General features: G+C 34.7%; 1 protein-coding gene across 13 annotated transcripts in view; it reads right to left on the bottom strand.

Annotated features, from left to right (window-relative positions):
- The window catches only part of PHF14 (PHD finger protein 14), a 198,816-nt gene that overhangs the window by 69,558 nt on the left and 110,681 nt on the right, over positions 1-18,577 (bottom strand). For 2 of the 13 annotated variants that reach the window (XR_014067028.1, XR_014067029.1), the window contains exons 17-18: positions 3,798-3,868; positions 2,703-2,908 (exon numbers count right to left, since the gene is read on the bottom strand). The exons of 8 other annotated variants lie outside the window; for them this stretch is intronic. The gene's annotated coding sequence lies outside the window, so the exon portion shown is untranslated. Of the gene's footprint in view, positions 1-2,702; positions 3,869-18,577 lie in introns of all 13 variants that reach the window. 3 more of the 13 variants (XR_014067026.1, XR_014067025.1, XR_014067027.1) reach the window with 2 other exon arrangements.

Genomic DNA, 18,577 nt, shown 5'->3' with positions numbered 1-18,577 from the left:
TTGGAAAAAACATTTGGATAATTATTAAAATCCAAATTCATTTTTAATTTCACATAAATAATGGGATTAATTCAGCTTGCTACATCTGCAGCAGCCAAGTTATAAGATTAAAAGTGAAAGGAAAAAATACAACATGAAACAAAAGAATTCATATGAAAATGTACAATAAGGTCAAGTACCTCTTCACAGCATGAGAGAACGATGAGACATTTTCATACCTGAAACACGTCTGCTTCATTCTTTAATAAACTGATCTCCATCTGCTCATGCCCTTGGAAATTTTTCAGCAGTACAGCCTGCTGTGCTCAAGTTCCACACAACTTTGTATTTCCCTGCTCATAATTAACTAATTATTCTCTAATCAATAGTGTAGATCTTGATTTTACAACGTAAATTAGATAAATGACATAATGGCTGGGGGTCAATCTCATTTTATTTACAAAGCCCAGCATGAGCATCCAACTTCATTATATCTTATGTACCTGAACAGCAGTGACTCTTATCAGCAGGCCTACAGAAAGTCTTACAACTGAGTACTGGGAGAAAAAAGCCTACATTTTCATTAGATTAAAAAAAAAAAAAAGAAGTATTTGCAAAGCATGTCCAGATCAGAAATATTTTTAATCACAATCCTTAGTGTTATGTAAACTGACAAAGTGCTGACTCAGACAAGTAGGAAACAATTTCTGCCTTCATATATCACGCAACTCTAAAGCTGAGTCTCTTAAACAAGTTTTAATCGTTGAAATGATTCCAGAAAATTTAAAGAAAAATTAATAATGTCAACATATTATTCTGCTGCAGAGTCCTTCTGAATTCCTTGAAAAGAATTTGGTGAAATATTAATAAAATATTCCCATACTGAGAAACAAGTGAAACAGTGGTAAGTTTTGTCAAATAAAGAGTATTAAGTGTTTAAAAATAGTGATCCCTTTAAGTATATGATGGAAAAACAGGGAAATAGGGTAGTGAGTGTGAATATTCTTATTATTTATTAGTCATCGATCTATTTTTACTATTATAAATGCAAAATCAGATAAACACTCAAACACATGAATAACAATGATAGACAAATGATAAAAAAATTTCATTTACAAACTTAAAATGGATAAAAGTTAAGGTTAATTTCTGCTTTCATGTTAAACATAATCCTAATTTCAAATTTTAACAAAGTTACTACGGACAAAGGCTATGCGCCTTGATTCATTTCTGTGCCTAAAGTACTGCTATCTCTGTAACAGGTATAAAATAAACACCTATTTAATTGAACTTATGTATAATAAAGAAGTTATACTGCATGTGTTGTAAACAGAATTACCACAATCTCTTTTACCTAGAAATAAATATTTTTGAAAATTCAAGGGCCCTTTGAATGAGATTAAAGTCACATTCAATCAATTGATATCAAGCACAACATCATGATTCTTTTAAAAAATATTATATACAAATGGTTGTCAAAGGATGTCCCTGGCCAGCAGCAGCAGCAGCATTTGGGAACTTGTTAGAAAAGCAAATTTTCTGGCCTCATCCCAGATCCACTTAATCACGAACTGCAGGGAGAAGGAGGAGGGAGTAAAATACAGAGGACTAAAAGAAGATGGGTGGTATGTGAGCAATCTGCTTTTAAACAAACTCTTCCTGTGATTCTGATGTACTACAAAGTTTCAGAACCACTGCTATATACTGTCATGCCATTCTTCTTGTATCTCAGGGTTATTTATTTTACCCCTTGATATTTCAGTGTTTTTTTCCTTTCCCTATTATGTGACAATGAACCATCATTCACTTGTTTGGCTGTTTTATATATGTCTGTAAAATAAGAACAGTTTAGTGTATATTCCCTTAAGTACACACTAATATCTCCTTTGAATAACAACTGGACCAATTTCAGAAAAGGGTTAATTCTGTTCCCTGGAAATATAAGTGTCTAGGAGATTATTAGGAGAAAGTGTTTTATCCTATTCTATTTAAAAGTTCTACTCCAAATACAGGTTTGCAGGAACAATGATCTTATGAATTCTTGTGTTTTATATTTGTGTTTTACATTTTTATATTTGTATTTGTGATCTGTGACCAAGATTCTTAGGGCTAGCACCAAATATGGAACAGGATATCTACCACAGAAGTATAAAGTAAGACAGAGAATGAAGACAATATGTTATTACAAACAGAAAAAGGTGGAAAGGATTTTGATTGACAGTGACATCAAAAGCATAAGACTTATTCATTTTTTAAAAAAAACAAGTCTAAAATAAAATGATCATTAGTAATTTCTCACCATATATCAAAGGAGGATCAGGTCCCAATGCATTAGCATATTCTTTTTTAAGGCAATGGAAATCTGCCATTTTTCTTAAAATCAGCTAGAATTCAGCGACAGTAATCATTACCAACTTTTTCTTAAGATTACACAGCGATAAACAGTGAGTCCTTCTCCTAAGGGAAAAAAAAGCCTACTGGTTTTGCTACAGGTTATTAATATTTTTCTTCCAATGTTACAAGGTCTTTCAATAAGTTAATGATCTCGGTTTATACATATTTTATATACTCTACTTTTATTACATATCCAATAAATTATGGTTCCTTAGTATAACTATAGATTACTAGCATATAGAAACTTTATATTGACACTTGCTTTTGATTATCTATAACATTTCCTACTCTATTCCTAATGCTTAAACTATTTTCAATTGCCACTATACCTGAAAAGATGTCCCAAACCACATCTATAAATCAGGTAATTCCAAGAGACGTGTTGACAATTTACATGTAAATATGCATTTCAATTTCAGCAAAGAGTCTCTTCTAAATCAGTTCAAGATGAAGTGATGAAACATTCAATATATTTCTGTCGTTGATTTAAAACTGGATCATTAAAGCTTGAAGATCAAATTTTAATTCTGCAAACCTTTGGAAAGATACAGATGTTGATGAAGATCTTTCATTTGGCAGGTTGTATAGTCAATAAGCTTTGTATCTCTCTCCTTATTTTGTAACCTCATATTTATGGTTGAGAAAAGTAAAATTAAACCGAACAGAGAAAGTTTGTATTAAGTCAATGAAGACTCAGTAAGTTTGGTTACTAAAAATATCTAGGGATCAACACAGATATATCTTACTTATTTAAAATCTGAAGTTGTAAAAACTGCATGCTAATAATACTAGTGCTTTCACACTAGAACTAATGAGTCAAAACTAGAATGGCATATTCTTTCACAAGTTTTCATTTTTGCTGAATATTATAAATAAAAGTAACATTTAATATAGTCTACAGTTGTTTCCCAATGTAGCATTTCATATATGAATACATGTATTAGCTGGATGAAACAGAACAGCAGACTAATGGAATGCATTGTCTTTCTTGTTTGTTACTAGATTTGTTCAACAACAATGAGTAGCACATTGCATGTAAGTCCCACAGGCTTCCACAACTCTTTAGTAAGTCCAAACACTGCATATCGTTTGCCAAAGAAGCAAGAGGGGAAGACATTACTTAATGGACAATTCTGACAAGACATTATCTAGTATTTTTCAACAATGTACATATCAAATGTTTCTGATTAGTGCAAAAAAAAAAAAGTTGAAGAAGGAAAAAAAAAAAAGAGAAAAAAAATCCATAGAGGCAAATTAACTGCCTCGTCAGTCCAACCAACAAACCAATCAATTACATTCTATTCAAACCTGACAAGCAAAGGCAACTTTTTGCAGTGATAAGCTTATGGGAAGGACAAGATAGCTGTTCTCCTTTACTTTATGTACTCAATTATTGAGAGGGTTATCCAGATTTTAAAAATCACACTTATAAAAGAGGTTTCCAGGATTGCCTCCGAGGATGAGCTGTGGCAGAGTTGGGTCTCATGAAGGGTATCTACACAGTAAAGTGATAAGAAAAGAACATTAACATTTAAAGATCACAGATCTGCACTATGTCTTATGAAACACACTAAAAATAACCATGGTAGATTTAAATAACATATGATCTGGTCCAAAGAGACAGATGCCCTGAATCTAAATGCCATGATCTTGCAAAGGTTTTTACTAGCTAAACTGGAACTATTCTATCATTAGAAACACTGAGTAGCCTCTTGTATTACTCTTATTACTTTTAGTTGTCAAAATAAATCTTACTGAAACAAAAAAATAAAGCATAAAAATGATGAGGGGCTTGCATTTATACAAGAAAATATGTAGTTCAATCAATAAATGTTTTAAAAATAGCAGTTTGCTGTTTTCTCATCAAATACAGCAATTTAATAATGCTTGAGAAAGCATGCAACTGTGCTAAAAACAAGTACACGTAATCAGTACAGTACAGGACTGGTTCTACTCAAGTAGAGTCTCAGGAAGGAAATTTTCAGATGATTCTTACTCCCTGGCCTCCACTGCCTTCTTTTATTAAAGACTATATTGGAAATGCTTCGTTACAATTATGAAAAGTATATCCCCAACTAGCTATTTGAGTAGATCTGTGCAACTAGTGACAGAATATATGTCATTGTAAAGACCTGGTCATTGATTATAAATACACTAATTTTGGCTAAATTTTCAAAAGTCATTCATTTGTATTTATTTTAAAAACTTTCATCAATGTTTCTTGTATTTATTTCCCTATCAATAAATTTTCTGAGTAATTTTAGATGCCTAGCAATTTGAGGTAACTTTTTTGATTGTGGTAAACAAAATTTTATCATTCTCTTCAGATATTTACATCTGCGTAGATGAGGTGAAATTGCCAACTAGTCACACATCACAGAAAAAGTTCATTTCAATATTTATTAGAGAGATGTGTTTAATGCTTCTAAGTTCTACTGAGAAAAAGAAAGTGAAAAGTGGCACGATCACAGACAAAGCGCTACTGAGAAGAGCTACCATGCCAAACCGAATAACCTCCAAAGCGAGGAAAAATAAAATTGTACAAGAAAAAAAGAATATAACATGAAACATAGTTTTCAGAGAAATGTACTTATCAACATATGAGAAGTAAACAAAATGAACAGAAGTCCCTCACTGAATAACAAGGAAACAGATAGGAAGAGCTGAATTCCCTTGTTGAAGAGTCACATGTGCTAACTTTTCTCAGCATTTCAGTCTCCAAGTGATGAGCTTTACCTACATTCTAAATCTGATATTCTGAGAAATGTTTTGTCAGCAGGTTAAGCACTACTAGATAAGCATAATGCAAGAGGAAGCAACCACATCATTTATCACAGAAGTACATTTAACTTGAACTTACATGCAAAAACAATGGAGACTAGCAGACAATCCAAAGATGTATTTGTATTTAACACTGATAGGAATTTGAATACAGAAACACTAGATATCATAGAAATCTGCTTTAAATTCTAATTAAATCTAGATTTAACTTTGAAAACACTAAAAAGCTATCACTAATATTCTTCCATTCTAAAATTTCACTTAATTTTCAGAATAAGCAATATGATTTATACTGTGTGCTATCTTCCTAGGACAGAAGGCTACTATGTGGTCTTTTACATCAGAGGTCAAGCCTTGACTTTGTATTTATCCCATGTGCTTCTAATAAGTTTACTTACAAATTAATGTAGAAAAAAAAGGAATTAAATATTTTCAAAGGGCTTCCCTGAGGCAAGCTTCCTGTATAGTTGGAATTACTGATCAAGAAGAAACATCTACTTTTGCCCCAGTGAAGGCAAATACGCTAAAGAAGCATTGTCTGGTCAGCAGTATGTCTAATGATCAGAGCATTCACAACAGAGTCAAGACTGCCTAAACTCAAAACTAATTCTACTACTTCCTATTCTGCCTATTGTGTGATCTTGAACAAGTTAAAACTTCTGTTTCCTCAGTCATAACCTAGGGGTAAAATGAATATCTGTCTAATGGAGTTGCCTTGAGGATTACATGAGATAAACTATAGAAAACACTAGCACACTGGCCCTTAATCAACACTCTGCAAACTAATATAAAACTAAACACTTGGCAACTAACATGAACAATATTAGCTTTATCAAACACTACAGTAGTATGTGTATTAGAAGGGAAGAAACAATATTCTAATAACAATTTATGTAACACAGTTTCAATATATCTTTGGAACAATTTCTACTTCCTGATGTTTAATGTCTCTGTACCTCAGTTATCTAATCTCCAAAATTTAGATGTCCACATCTCATATGACTGCTGTTAAAAACTGAATAAGATAATACATTTAGAGAGCAGAGAAGAGGATCTGGGATATAGTAAGCATTATTGTAACACTAGCATTATTTTAATCTCTAGTTCATAACGACTTTGGGGTTCAATTATTAATAAAATGTTAAAATATGATTTTCTTATATATTATTATCTAGGCTTCAAAATCCATCAACTCCAAAATTCATATCCTATCTTATCTACAAATTCTAATTCCAATTAATGTCTATTTCATATGTCCAAAACTATACAAATCTATACAAACAGTACAAATCAAAACCTTGTTACAGGAGGAACAGATGAAACAGGATGTTTGATTAAAAAAAAAAAAAAGAAAATCAGAAAACAATATGCTGCTGCTGCTGCTAGGTCGCTTCAGTCTTCTCCGACTCTGTGCGACCCCACAGACGGCAGCCCACCAGGCTTCCCCCTCCCTGGGATTCTCCAGGCAAGAATACTGGAGTGGGTTGCCATTTCCTTCTCTAATGCATGAAAGTGAAAAGTGAAAGTGAAGTCGCTCAGTCGTGTCTGACTCTTAGCCACCCCATGGACTGCACCTACCAGGCTCCTCCATCAATGGGATTCTCCAGGCAAGAGTACTGGAGTGGGGTGCAATTGCCTTCTCCAGAAAACAATATAGTTGGTTTCTAACACTAGAAGTTAGATAATATTTGTTTTATATGATTCTAATGATTGAAATTATTAAGAAGAGATACCTTAGCTGACTTGGAGAAGGAAACTAACAGTGATCAGAACAGCCTCTAGACGGAATGGGTGACTTACATACTTCTGTTCTGGCAGGTGCTCTTTGCCTGTTACTTAAGTAGTGATACTGAGCAGATGATTCAAGTGCCAAATTGACAGTGAGATCGTTTTCAGAACTGTATAGGATTTGTTTTGAAATTACTATGAGTTACAAAATCTGAGAAAAAATGAGGCTGAGACCTTCATTTTATAGATGAGAAAATGACTATAATGGTAATGTAACTCAAGGTCATTCATCTAGCCAGTAGCAAGAGCTATGGGTGGAATACCAGTCTTTCTAAATAACTGAATAACCCCTTTGATGTATAAGTTAACAATATTAACACATTGCAATAAATAATGAGTATAAAATTACAAAAAATAAATTTTACTGAAAAATAAATGCATGAAATGAGAAATATTTCACTGCTATATATGATTAAAATTATGTTTACTACTCTAAAATTGCATACTCCAGAAATACCACACTTCACTATGTAATTAACAGTTACCATGTTCAGGCTTCTGTTTTTTTTACAATTTACTTGTCTATAATGCATTTATTTTAAAAAGAAAATTTAAAAATTCAAACACAATAACACATAACAAAAATATTTATAAATCATACTAAGTTACTTGAGGTTTAATGGTTTAATATAGATTTGAAAATCAATGAATGTCATCATTTAATACTAAATGTGAGAGGCAGGTTAGCCTCTCCACATGTCTAATAAAATCATCAAATCAGCTTAGTTATAAAGGAAAAAATATATACTGAATAAACATTTTCTTTTCAACCCAAATTTTATCAGAATACTATCCTAACAGGAAAGATTCAGTGGCAGCTGGTCTACCTCCATTATCCAATTACAAATATCTTGAACATTAAACATCCCTTTCTCAATTTTTACTACAGAAGAGCATTCTTAAAAAATAATTTCAAGTATAGTTTCCTTTACAAGACTCAAGTTTATTTTTGAATTTCCTCTTTAGAATCTAATCTCTTCATGATGTGTTATACAGCATCAGTTTGGTTCTAAAGATATTAACTTAAATCACTGATCATTGTTTTTTATAAAGCTAGGTCTAAGGCACAAAGGCAATATCCTTAGTGCTAGGGATGGCTAAGCAACTCCTAAGAACAGTAGTATAAAGCATTCAATTTTAAATTTTAGACCCTTTTACCCTAAATGATTCAGCAAATGTTTAAGACAACCTTGGAGTGATGCTATTTGGAGAACAAAGAACAGCTGGGTTCAGGAGAAAATGAAGAAGCGGGAGAACGAGTGGCCTGCTCTGACAGGGAGGATTCTGGTGGACTTCCCTCAGTGACTGGAGTTCAGGTTTAGGATATTTTAATTAGGCAAGGAATAAACCAGAAAGTTGGAGGAATCAACATATATTAGAGCTAAAGAACGCAGTTATACCAGTTTTACTAGCAATAAAAAAAGTGGACAGCCAAGGCAAACAGAGTGGAATCCGAGGCCTCATTGGAAATGAGAAACACAGACAGGAAGAAAGAGGAAACAATGAAGAAGCTCAAGTGTACAGAATAACATAGTAGAGAACAGTGCAGACATCTTAAGTCAGCCAAAAAAATAGGAAAGGAAAGAAATGGACAGTTTGGTTTAACACACCCCGTTCTTCCTTGCCTCCTCATTTTTGGCTAATTATCCGCTGTAACCACTGGTGTGGACTTATATCCCCTGAATCTACTGAATCCTTTCCATTTAGTTTTCCATCAGTCTAAGTTCGAGGCCCCAAACTGGTCATTCATCACACAGGTCACCACAATATCAACCTCATAAAGTACTATTCTCTCTGTTATCTCTGACCTTCAATGAATCCCCACTGTGTGTGCTTAAGTGCTTAGTCACCTCAGTAGTGTCTGACTCTTTTGGACCCCATGGGCTGCTGCTCACCAAGCTCCTCTGTCCATGGGATTCTCCAGGCAAGAATACTGGAGTGAGTTGCCACACCCTCCAGAGGATCTTTCCCAACCCAGGGATCAAACCCACGTCTCTTACGTCTCTTGCATGGGCAGGCAGATTCTTTACCCAATTCGCTAAATCTTTAGCCTGAATCCAGGCCCCAATCTACCTTCAATCTACATCACAAATGACTCTAAGGATCCCACTCTACGTCTTTCAGTTCAGTTCAGTTGCACCTGACTCTGCGACCAGATGGACTGCATCACGCCAGGCCTCCCTGTCCATCACCAACTCCCAGAGTTTACTCAAACTCATGTCCATCGAGTAGGTGATGCCACCCAAGCATCTCATCCTCTGTCGTCCCCTTCTCCTCCCACCTTCTATCTTTCCCAGCATCACAGTCTTTTCAAATGAGTCAGTTCTTCGTATCAGGTGGCCAAGGTATTGGAGTTTCAGCTTTAGCATCAGTCCTTCCAATGAATATTCAGGACTGATTTCCTTTAGGATGGACTGGTTGGATCTCCTTGGACTCTCAAGAGTTTTCTCCAACACCACAGTTCAAAAGCATCATTTTTTTGGTGCTCAGCTTTCTTTATAGTCCAACTCTCACATCCATAAATGACCACTGGAAAAACCATAGCTTTGACTAGATGGACCTCTGTTGGCAAAGTAATGTCTCTGCTTTTTAATATGCTGTCTAGGTTGGTCATAACTTTTTTCCAAGGAGCAAGTGTCTTTTAATTTCATTGCTGCAGTTACCATCTGCAGTGATTTTGGAGCCCCCCAAAATAAAGTCTGTCAATGTTTATACCGTTTCCCCATTTATTTGCCATGAAGTGATGGGACCAGAGGCCATGATATTAGTTTTCTGAATGCTGAGTTTTACGCCAACTTTTTCACTCTCCTCTTTCACTTTCATCAAGAGGCTCTTTGGTTCTTCTTTGCTTTCTGCCATAAGGGTGGTGTCATCTGCATATCTGAGGTTATTGATATTTCTCCCGCCAATCTTGATTCCAACTTGTGCTTCATCCAGTCCAGCATTTCTCATGATGTACTCTATGTCTTTAATCATATTCATTCTCTTCAAGGATCTGGTACCTCCTATCTCAATCTTCTGAAACCTGCTCATACTTCAAGATCCAACTCAAATGTCACCTTCATTTACATGGAAATTTCTCCCTCATCATTCTATAAACATTCCCATTCCCATATAAAGTCTTATGCCTTTATATACCTTCTAAATGACAATTTGATGAATAAATAAATGGATTTTAATTTCCTTAATATTAAATAGATTAGAAAATAAATTTGATGAGACTAAACATAGGAATCTTATTTTTTTTTTTTTTTTTAGGAATCTTATTTTTAAAAGAACTGGAGGGAAATAGATTCCACAATTTCTTTACAAATGAAAGCTTCAAAAGCACAATCAAAAAATTTTTTTTGGTCAGAGTGCTCAATATACTCATTATAAGAAACTCAACTTTCCTTTTTAAATGATCTACATTTAAAGGCCACGTCACAACAAGGTCCTTGATATAATCAGGCAATTTTTTCAATTCTTTAATAATTGACTCAAATGAGTAACTGACAAAAGAAATGGGTCTGGAAGATTTCAGTCACTTAAAAAGCAAGTTACTGACATGTAATTTATCTTGGATGTGACTGAATCCCATTGATTTAGTCTTTCCTAGGCCTATTTTCCTTGTGCAGCAGGGTCTGTGTCCATCTGATTTACTGAGCGTTTACAGGGACCACCCAACAAATTTCATTCAAAGCAGAATTCTTCCTCCACTTGCTGTTATCTGGAGAGAATACACTTAAAGAGTTACTTTCATGTAGTTCAATCTATCAATTCTCACAGTATTCAACTGGCTAAATCACACTTAGGACACTTACGATCATGGGCTTCATGTATTATCTATGTACCAAAAAATGACACACACACACATAGAATGCATGAATAATTTTATACTAAAGTTAAGTCATATAATCACTTTTTTAATAGTGTAGTTGGAAGGTAATAATTATCTTCACTTTTCTCAAACTTGCCAAAGTATTTTAGGAATACAGATAAACATTAAGTACCTCGTTAAAAAATGTTTGTGGAGTTCTGAATTTCAACTTTTAAAGAAACCATGGAGTATTCAGATCAGGGTCAAAGGAAAGTCATAAGGAATTATATAACTGATATAGTATATCTGAGAGAAAGGCTGAGGGAACTGAGTTATTCACTTCTTATTTTTTTTCCCTAAATTTTTCACTTTCATTCAGCAAAGAATTAAAATAACAGTATAATAAAACAAACTTTGATTAAATAACAACATGTCCTTGCCTAACACAAATTAAATCTCCAAACAAGCAATTTGGGCAAATGAAAGGAGGTACTGAACCCAGTGGTTCAGTCTTAGGTAAAGAATCCCCCAGACAAGCAGGAGATGCAGGTTTGATCCCTGAGTTGGGAAGAGACCCTGGAGAAGGAAATGGCAATCCATTCCAGTATTCTTGCTGGGAAATTCCACTGTTTTAGAAACAGGTAATAAACTCTGGAATTGACAGTTTAATTTTCAGATAATAATAATACATGCAAGGGAACAAAGATCACAAGAAATTTTTCTCTGTCTCTTTATTATACAGGGTTTTAAAGGAAAAAAATCCAATTTAACAGTAAATGAATCTTTTGGACATTTATTGTGTTCTAGTTTCTAACTCTGGTTCTACTAACAAATAAAGTTAATATATATCAAAATTGCAATTGATAAAAATAAAAAAATCAAGAAGAAAACAATCTAATTCCAAACCAAACTCTCTCTTTTGTTGGCCAAGCTGCATGGCTTTCAGGATTCTAGTTTCCTGACCAGGGATTAAACCTGGGCCAAAGCCAGGAAAGCACCAAGTCCTAATCACTGGACTGCCAGGGAGTTTACTGAACTTTAATTCTAAGAGCACTACAGGGTAAGCAATGAGGTATAAAGGAACCAATGTTATGCATATTATATGCACATATGTGCTTGTATTTATTTATATAGAGAGTAAGTTATTCTTACTTAACAGTTTAAAAAAAAAAAAGAGGTTTAATGAGACTTAAACGTTTGCCCATTGATAACATGTCTATCTGATATTAATAAATCACACATAGTTACCAAAAATCGTTTTCAGGGATTTTTAAGATGACCAAACAAACATCAGAACAAGAAGATCTAAGAAGTTTTCAAAATGAGCAATTTTATATATAGGATATAATACTTCTTCTATAATGGGTGCAGAATTTAAAAAGATGTGACTGTGAAGATTAAAGCTCAAGAAATGTATGAAGAATTAAACGTTTTGTACCATTTACATTCAAGTGACCAGACTAAATCAATAAAATGTCACAGAGTAAAGTAGCTACTGTCACAAAAGGAAAATATGGAAATTCAACAACATACAATGACATAGCACTGCAAAAGATTTAGTATTCCAGTAAGTACTTAAACAATGAAAAGACTTGTGCAGTTAATCCAGATGGAGTTATATTCTCCAAATTAAAATGAACCTAAAATGATCAACAGTCCAGATACTAGAATAAAAGGTTAAAAAGTATAAACATTTTGTTAAAACTAATAATACTGTTTTTAGGGCATGTAAAGACACAACTGTGCACTATAACAGCGTCTTTATAAAGAGTAGGATTATTATAAGAAGTTAATAACAGAGCCTGTAGATACAGTGTGGTAATGAACACTGAAGTCAAGAAGTCTGGGTTCTAAGCCTAACTCACACTAACCAAGTGATCTCTTAAAAACTATTCATCTGAATAATCACAAAGATGACAGTATGCCAAGTTTTATTCTGGCACTTAAGATAAAAGTATAACTCTTCCATTGAATTCACAGTCTGATGGAAGGTCAAGTGAACTGAAGTGTAAGACTCTATACAGGAAAGGTTTAATACAAAGTAACAAGCATTAGTAGCATACAGGCCTGCATAAATTGCCAATAAAACATATTAGGGAGACAGACTATCTTTGCTTGATTAGTAGGAGAGAGCTGGCTAAGGAAAGGATTAACAAGAGAAAACACTAACAGGATTAAAGCAAGTATTACAAAGTAAGTAGGAATTTATCAGGGAGAGAATATGTGGAATAAAATTTGAAGAAGAGGAGTTTTTTAAAAGAGTGTATCAGAAAAACGTTTTGCTGGCATTTGGCTATACCAATCAGAAACTAAGTGGAGAGTCTGGTTAGAAGTAAAAATTTGGGAGTATTCTGAATTAAAAAAAAGAAGACATCAAAGATGAGATCACCAAGGACTGTGTAGAATGAAAACAAAGAAACTTGGACAGAGATTTAGGAAGAGCAACAAGTGCAAAGGTAGAGATGTCTACAAAAGGACTATCTAGAGAGATGGACATGAACTTGGGCAAACTGCAGGAGATGGTGAGTGACAGGGAGGCCTGGCGTGCTGCAGTCCATGGGGCTGCAGAGAGTCGGACATGACTTAGTGACTGAACAACAGCTACAATCCAGAGAGATAGGAGAATATCTAAGAGAATGGCGTGATTTGAAAGCCAAAGGAAAGGAATCAACTGAGAAATTGAAGGTAATTACCGAAGAATAGGAAATAATCAGAGTCATGACGAATGGGATTCAGGGGGCACCGGTAGACCTGATAGTTTCAGAAGGAAAATGGAACACCTCTTCTACTATACTGTTATGAAAAGAGAGGAAAGGGTGGTGGAAGACAGAAGCCTATGGATGTAAGTAAGTTATAGCTTCCATCTCAGAAAGTTTAGGGATTTCTGCCTGATGGTTTCTGTTTTCTATGTGAAGCAGGAGGCAAGGTCATTTAATAAATATGAAGGAAGAGAAAAGGTGATGAGATAAGGAGCATGAGAAGAATGGAAACAGGTGCTCTCAGAAATGAAAGTTCAAGCTGACTAGGAAAATATGGAAGGATTGCCAGATAACACTGAGGACCTAATTTATAATAATCAGGTATGTTAAAAAAATATACATATATACCAATTTGTGAATTATTTATACCTTAGTAGACATATACTTTCACTGTTTATAATTTTGTTCTTTAACTAACTAAAGTTAAAATGTGCACAAAAACTTACTTGAGCCACCTTTAGTGTCTTCTTTGAGGAAGAATTTTTATGTTTATTATATTTCACTTAAGTATGTTTTCCCAAGAATTAGCAATTTCTCAGTAAAAGTTTGCGCAAGATTTTTCTTGGCTTAGGCCAACTAATCATAGTCATTTTTTTTTTATATTTAATTAGCCTTTTTTTGTGTGTAGTCAATTAGGACTGTATTTTAAAGTGTAAGTAACTTAAAATTTTGTAAAATTTTTTAATGTTTTACTCACAGTCCTACCATACTAAAAAAAAAATAGCATGCTTAACTCTTGCTCCCTTCCAATCTCTAGGTATATCTATTATGTAAGAACTGAGGAGCATATACTTATACTCTAAAACAGTTTTCTTCATTCCCATGTAATTATCTTGTAATCTGTAAAAGATATATATTTTTTGTTCTACTGATTTGCTATACTTAACATTCCCCTCCCATACAATGCTTAAGCTGCTTTTATTCTGGGATTCGTGTGTTTTGAGTATGGATAATTTTACCTCTATTAATATGGCTATAAATATAATTTAAATAATTTTATTTCAATATTTCCTTGTGATAAAATCCAAAGAGGAAGGTTTTCATGATAAAACTAAGAGCATGTATAAAACTAGCACAACTAAAATAGTACAAAATTAAATTTTTCCTCACCTCAAAACAAAAAAAGTAGAATTACATATAAAATATACAATATTTACAAATTAGATACTTTTAAATTCCTGAAAATAATAAATATTGTTATTCTCATTAATTGTCAGTGTTTGAGTCACTTGATAATTTGTAAGATAGTCAAGTTAGAAAATAGACTATTGTGTGTATACATCTGTACTTGTGTGTGTAACCAATACAAATTTCTTTCTAAAGTTAATAATGATAATTTTACAAAGTTAAATGTTATGCTGAAGGAAACAAGCAGTATTCTACCAGAAGTGAAAACTTAAAGAATTATGTTCTACAAACAGTAATTACCCTGAATGACTTTACGTTAAAGATGTATATTTTATTTTTTTACTCTTATTTTTGTCTCCATTCAACTTCCAGAAATCATCTTAATTTTCCTAAATTATTCATAGTTGCTTTTTTAGTTACATATTTAAAATGCTTACCTAACACAGAAAAGAGTGCTAGAGTTAGTCTTATAAAGGTAACTATGCACGTCACACAGGCACACACATACAAATGAAGATATTAACAGGAATGAAATAATCTAGAGATTAACTACCAAGTGAGAAGAGTAACAAGGGTCAGAGAAGTAGCTCATAGGCATAATCCAAGTCAGCAAGAGCCACTGAAATGATTAACTGCATGGGGAAAGACACCTTGGACGCCAATCACTGGAGTGAAACAGAAAACTATGGTACTATACCAAAGTACCTATAACAAAAAACAAAGCAAACAAAACCATAAAAAAAAAAAGGTAAAGAAAAAACCAGTCTCTTTTATTGCCATGGAATTACCCTAGGAAGCCCTATTAGATTTCTCAACCTGTTAATAATTTTCTTTCAGATTAAAATGGAAAGGAAATCCAGATTGTTACAAATTACAAAACAAAGTACAGTTTTATTTCCTCTACTCTGACTAAAATTGTATTATGATCTAGTCAGATTTAACTTAACTGACTCTGTATTGCCCAAGCAGTTAAAATTAGCAAAAACTAATGGTTAGCACACATATTTTCAGATTAAAGAAAATTCAGGTTTCAAAGAAGTAGGAACTATCCTTAGAAACACCAGAGGAATGTGAAGGGTAATAAAACTCATTTAAGAATTTGACTGTATCTTAACTCATAGAACAATACAGCCATGAAGAAAAAAATGAACTGAATTACTATAAGTTACACTAAAGTATGACAAAAACTACCATCCCAATCTAAATAAGGTTTCAACATTTTGTATATAAAAATAACATTAACTAAGCCAAGTTCCCAGTAATAACTGATGAATATTACTCTTAAAATATTAAATATGACTGACTTTAATCAATATCTATAGATTCTCTATTCTCTTCAGCTATGTAAAGGGCATACTATGTGATAAGCATGGAGGGAGGCTGGGACTGGCAAAATTAACTTAAGTATCAATATATGGTACTGAAAGATGGGAAGGAGGTTCAAGAGGGGTGGATACATATACACTGACGGCTGATTCATGCTGATGTATGGCAGAAAACACAATAATGTAAAACAATTATCTTCCAATTAAAATTAAATAAATTTTTAAAAGATACAATTACTGAGGTTTTTTATGTGCATAAGCCTTTTTCTGGGATTTTTATTCCTTTCTGTTGGTTGTTTTGCCTAGCCCTACACTAATAATAAAACCAACACAACATTGTAAAGCAATTATCTTCCAATTAAAAATAAAAAAATATTTTTTTAAGGATATGGTACTTATACACTAAGAATCATGAATTGACCAAGTTCAGTTCAGTTCAGTCACTCAGTCGAGTCCGACTCTTTGCGACCCCATGACTTGCAGCACGCCAGGCCTCCCTGTCCATCACCAACTCCCAGAGTCTACCCAAACCCATGTCCATCGAGTCGGTGATGCCCTCCAACCATCTCATCCTCTGTCGTCCCCTTCTCCTGCCCACAATCCTACCCAACATCAGGGTCTTTTCCAATGAGTCAACTCTTCGCATGAGGTAGCTAAAGTATTGGAGTTTCAGCTTCAACATCAGACCTTCCAATGAACACCCAGGATTGATCTCTTTTCGGATGGATTGATTGGATCTCCTTGCAGTCCAAGGGACTCTCAAGAGTCTTCTCCAACACCACAGCTCAAAAGCATCAATGCTGTGGCGCTCAGCCTTCTTCACCGTCCAACTCTCACATCCGTACGTGACCACAGGAAAAACCATAGCCTTGACTAGATGGACTTTCGTTGGCAAAGTAATATCTCTGCTTTTAAATATGCTATCTAGGTTGGCCATAACCTTCCTTCCAAGGAGTAAGCGTCTTTTAAGTTCATGGTTGCAATCACCATCAGCAGTGATTTTGACGTTACAGACTAAATATAAATGAGAGAAGTCCTCATTCCAGAAAAAAACAAGAGATCATTTTAGCTAAGAGCAAGTTAAAGTTGGGGCTTCCCTGGTGGCTCAGACAGTAAAGAATCTGCCTGCAATGTGGAAGACCTGGGTTCGATCCCTGGGTTGGGAAGATCGCTTGGAGAAGGAAATGGCAACCCACTCCAGTATTCTTGCCTGCAGAATCCCATGGACAGAGGAGCCTGGCAGGCTACAATCCATGAGGTCACAAAGAGTTGGACATGACTGAGTGACTAATAGAACATAAGTTAAAGTTGAAATAAGATGGCATTAATCTAAGTGAAAGTTTTAGGAAGGAGAACTAGGTTATCTTGAACTGTGAATAACTGAAATGTAGATTAAAAAGACTGAGGTCAGGTGAGGAAGACCTTAGACCATGTTTTAGATTCTGGATTTACCTTGTAACTAAACAGAAGCTTCTGGACAAATTTAAGTACAACATGAACAAATTCTTTAGACAACTAGATGGAGACTAGAGACATTCAAACTACTGAAGGTGGTGGTTACTATAACAGACTAAGAGGGAGTTGATGAAGCCATATAACCTCTATTTCTATTCATTTAACCTCACAGTAATTCTATGAGGTAGAAACAATTACTATTCTCAGTTCATAAATGAAGAAACTAAGGCACAGAGATCACTGCAGATGGTGACTTCAGCCATGAAATTAAAAGATGCCTGCTCCATGGAAGAAAAGCAATGACCAACCTAGACAGCATATTAAAAAACAGAGACATTACTTTGCCAACAAAGGTCAGTCTAGTCAAAGCTATGGTTTTTTCCAGTAGTCACGTATGGATGTGAGAGTTGGACTATAAAGAAAGCTGAGTACTGAAGAATTGATGCTTTTGAACTGTGGTGTTGGAGAAGACTCTTGAGAGTCCCTTGGACTGTAAGGAGATCCAACCAGTCCATCCTAAAGGAAATCAGTCCTGAATTTTCATTGGAAGGACTGATGCTGAAGCTCCAAAACTTTGGCCACCTGATGCAGAAAGCTGACTCACTAGAAAAGACTCTGATGCTGGGAAAGATTGAAGGCAGGAGGAGAAGGGGATGACAGAGGACAAGATGGTTGGATGGCATCACTGACTCAACGGACGTGAGTTTGAGCAAGCTCTGAGATGGTGGAGGACAGGGAAGACTGGTGTGCTGCAGTCCATGGGGTTGCAAAGAGTTGGACACAACTGAGTGACTGAACTGAACTGAAGGCACAGAGATTATATAACTTACTCAAAGTCAAAACTAATAACTGTTGGCTGAGAATTTGAACCCAAATAATTTGGTTCCCAAACACAAGCATTTTAACACTGTTCTGCCACTGATGGTGCCTCAGGGCTTCCCTGGTGGCTCAGAAGGTAAAGCGTCTGCCTGCAATGCGGGAGACCCGGGTTTGATCCCTAGGTCGGGAAGATGCCCTGGAGAAGGAAATGGCAACCCACTCCAGTATTCTTGCCTAGAAAATCCCATGGACAGAGGAGCCTGGCAGGCTACAGTCCATGGGGTCGCAAAGAGTGGGACACGTGTCTTCAATTTCACTTTCACTTTCTGCCACTGATAGGAAAGACAGTA

The sequence above is a fragment of the Giraffa tippelskirchi genome, chromosome 10 (genome assembly GCF_054371585.1).
Source record: "Giraffa tippelskirchi isolate mGirTip1 chromosome 10, T2T-mGirTip1v1.2.pri, whole genome shotgun sequence".
In the NCBI taxonomy this organism is placed as follows: Eukaryota; Metazoa; Chordata; class Mammalia; order Artiodactyla; family Giraffidae; genus Giraffa; species Giraffa tippelskirchi.
Note: the sequence above shows the minus strand (reverse complement) of the source record. Positions and strands in the feature narration are given on the sequence as shown.